Raw genomic sequence first — 3,208 nt, 5'->3', positions numbered from 1 at the left:
CAGACAAACCTTAATAAAATGCTCCACTGCTCATAATGCATAGTACTAATTGTAGTAATAGTTTGTATTTATAATTGCATTTATGATTCACTCTAACAAATTTGATTTAAACTCATGCTTGCCTTTTTTTTTTGTTTTGCTATGCACCAAAAGCGGTGAAGATTATGTTATGATTGAAGAGTCAATTAATGCAGTCGGACTAAAAATTCAGTTTTGACAGTGATACAATGACACCATCTGCTTGCAGGAGTGCTCTCTTATTCTCTGCCATTATGGTAACACTACACACTTGGCAAGTCGACTGAGGGATTTGTTCTGGAAACCAAAGATAATTGCAGGGCTGCAGACAACAGCATCCAACTGACAGATGCTTGTCAATGTAACTGCGCTTTCTCGAGGTCACTGCCGACATTGCTCGAGATGCGTTTCAGCCCACAGTTTATGAGCTGTCTTACTTGTGTATGATAATGTTCTTGTATTGGCAGATGTTGGTGGAAAAGCATAAAAATGCACCAGAATTAATGGTGTGAAGAATCCACACACAAAAAAATTCTCAGTTTCTTTTCTTTCCCCACCAGTGTTGAACTTCTCATTTCCATGGATCTGAATAGAGCTGATCTTGACTGAACATCACTGCAGGGCACAGATGACCACTGCGTATCAATCTTGTGTAAGTCACTGTAAAGTCACACTTGGTTTGTGACAGATGAAAAAGGACTGCATGAGAAAGCTTTTAGATACTGCAGTAAAATGAAATAAAAAACACAGGTTGATCACATCAGAAATAAAAATAAATAAATGGTGCTTACCAGCTGCTATGTATTGACGTACACTCTCAGAAATAAAGGTACAACAGCTGTCACTGGGGCAGTACCTTTTCAAAAGGTACACTTTTGTAACTATTAGGTTCTAATATGTACACTTTAAGTACCAATATGTACCTTTAAGGTACCAAAATGGACCCTTTAGGTTCAAATAAGAACCTTTTGAAAAGGTGCCACCCCAGTGACAGCTGCTGTACCTTTATTTCTGAGAGTAGAATATGGAGTCCTGTAATATAATCCTATTTTTCCCAGTCGAAAAGATACATTTATGAGAATTTGTCTAAGTTAAGTTATGTTTTTATTGTCTTTTTCAGCTAAATGAAATCTGAACAGCGTCTTATGAGATGGACCTCACCCTGGATTGGCTCATTCAGACCACGTAGAAGGTCCAAGCAGATACCTTCAAGTTGTATCACATCCAGTTTGAATTCTTCAAAGACCCATAAATTCAATATGGCATTATGGTGTTAAGATCAATATAGCAACATAAGGCATGCCACATATTGTGGTATAATATGAGGCTATGTTGATCCTAACATTGTTTTCAGGTTTAAATCCTTTCTCATGCACAATGCTATGCTGTAAGGTCTTGCATTTTTTTGGTCATATATCCTCTTTTCGCTTAATCTTTTTTATCCCACAGGACAAAAAAAAAAAAAAAAAAAGGACATAATTGGATTAAATGGCTGTTGAAGATGGAGTATATTTTGTCTAAGTACGTCATCTACGCTATGTCACCTCAATGACGGCTAAATGAGAAGGTTTAACATGGTGCATTAAATCTTGATAGATATACAACCACTTACAGCTAAATACATATAAATATCTTCATGCAACAGTTTTCTTGTATTTTTGGTGTTATAGAAGCAGCTTGTTTCTGTGCTTTCTGCCACAGTGACATCTGTGAGCATATGACTCAGTTTGCTCTTCGTATGTCATTACTAGCGGTGTCGAAATACAGCACATATTACTCATCAGAACCTCTGCTTTCAAAGCCTGACGCTTCAAAAATTATTTACCAGTTAGACAATACATACAGTAAGTGAATTTCACACAAAGGCTCATCTACATTGAAATGTCGTATGTAATCAAAATCCAGTGTATAAATCTACACCTATTCTCATTAATGCTTTGAGTTCCTCAGCTGAATGGGTTTTGAGCTTTTTCTCCTTGCAGTGGAAATCTCAAAATATCCAATCATGTTTTTTTAAGTGGCATTTTAACACCGTCTTAAGTGCCCTTGAAGTTATCAACACAGCTCAGACCAAATTTTAAAATTCAATTTCCTTATGACTGTACAAATGAAACAGCATCTTTCTGGAGAATGTGAAAAGCTTGTAGGATTCAACGCGTATACCTCAAAGCAATCAATAGTTTTTACAGAATGGTCTATAGGTTTGTCAAATAAGAGCTTGCACACATCTCGACAAATAGTAAAGATAACATTTAAGCACATTTTTTTTTCTAGTCAGAAGTCTTTTATATCCGAAACCAGTTTACTGCCAATTTCACTCAGCAGTTGTCAGCAAATCTAGCAGTTCTCGCTGTAAACTATGTGGTACAGGGAATAAAGGAAATGCTTTTATTTATTTAATTTGCTTACCAGGTTCTGAGACTCAATAGTGAGAAATGTGAACTCACCCACAATAAAATTAAAATACTCTTCATCGTAATGCTCCAGTAAGAGTACGTGTCCTATAAAAAAGTGAATTCTCTCATGTATTGTAATGCATAGAAGTACCACAGATAAAATCATGAGCAGCAACACGGTTTTATACTTCACAGTACATAATAAAGCTTTGAAACATACCTATGCATGAAATCTTATGTAGTCTTTATTTCAGTTCTAGACATGTGCTGCGATCTTTAGACTTGAGTAACTGTTCCCATCGTGCAGTGTTCTGTTTCAACTCTAATCAAACACACCTGAACCCCATCAGGGTCTACAGGTTCACATGGAAATCACTGGCAGGTGTGCTGGAACAATAGACTGCAAGGCCCTGCTTTAATATTTTCAGTACTTTCACTTCTGGATCAGACTTGTATCCAAAGGTGAAGACAATAGCAGTAGTTTAAAATATACTCCTCATCCAAAGTTTAATATTGGAAAATGTATGCTGGTTTGTCCTATATGTGTTCTTCGTGTGACAGTTTCAGCTGTCGTATATTGTTATATTTATACAGAGTGTTTTCAAAACTTACAAGTGGAGTGCACTTCAGAATCGTGACGTTATCATGCAGAGATATGGAAGAATGATATAGCAGACAATACTTTATTATAGAAAAACAGGGAAAGAGACTACTGGACAAAAATACAATACTAGAATTTTTTATTCTGTGAAAATACTGAATACTTGTGCAATTAAACCTAGGAATCTGATGCT

General features: G+C 36.1%; 1 protein-coding gene across 1 annotated transcript in view; it reads left to right on the top strand.

Annotated features, from left to right (window-relative positions):
* The window catches only part of LOC107666564 (KH domain-containing, RNA-binding, signal transduction-associated protein 2), a 65,341-nt gene extending 64,678 nt beyond the window's left edge, over window positions 1–663 (top strand). Inside the window, exon 12 of the transcript XR_001631682.1 lies at window positions 579–663. The gene's annotated coding sequence lies outside the window, so the exon portion shown is untranslated. The remainder of the gene's footprint in view (window positions 1–578) is intronic.
* The last annotated feature ends 2,545 nt before the right edge of the window (window positions 664–3,208 follow it).

Source organism: Sinocyclocheilus anshuiensis, unplaced genomic scaffold, assembly GCF_001515605.1.
Source record: "Sinocyclocheilus anshuiensis isolate Anshui unplaced genomic scaffold, SAMN03320099.WGS_v1.1 scaffold63, whole genome shotgun sequence".
In the NCBI taxonomy this organism is placed as follows: Eukaryota; Metazoa; Chordata; class Actinopteri; order Cypriniformes; family Cyprinidae; genus Sinocyclocheilus; species Sinocyclocheilus anshuiensis.
This window is presented reverse-complemented; position numbering and strand designations above follow the sequence as displayed.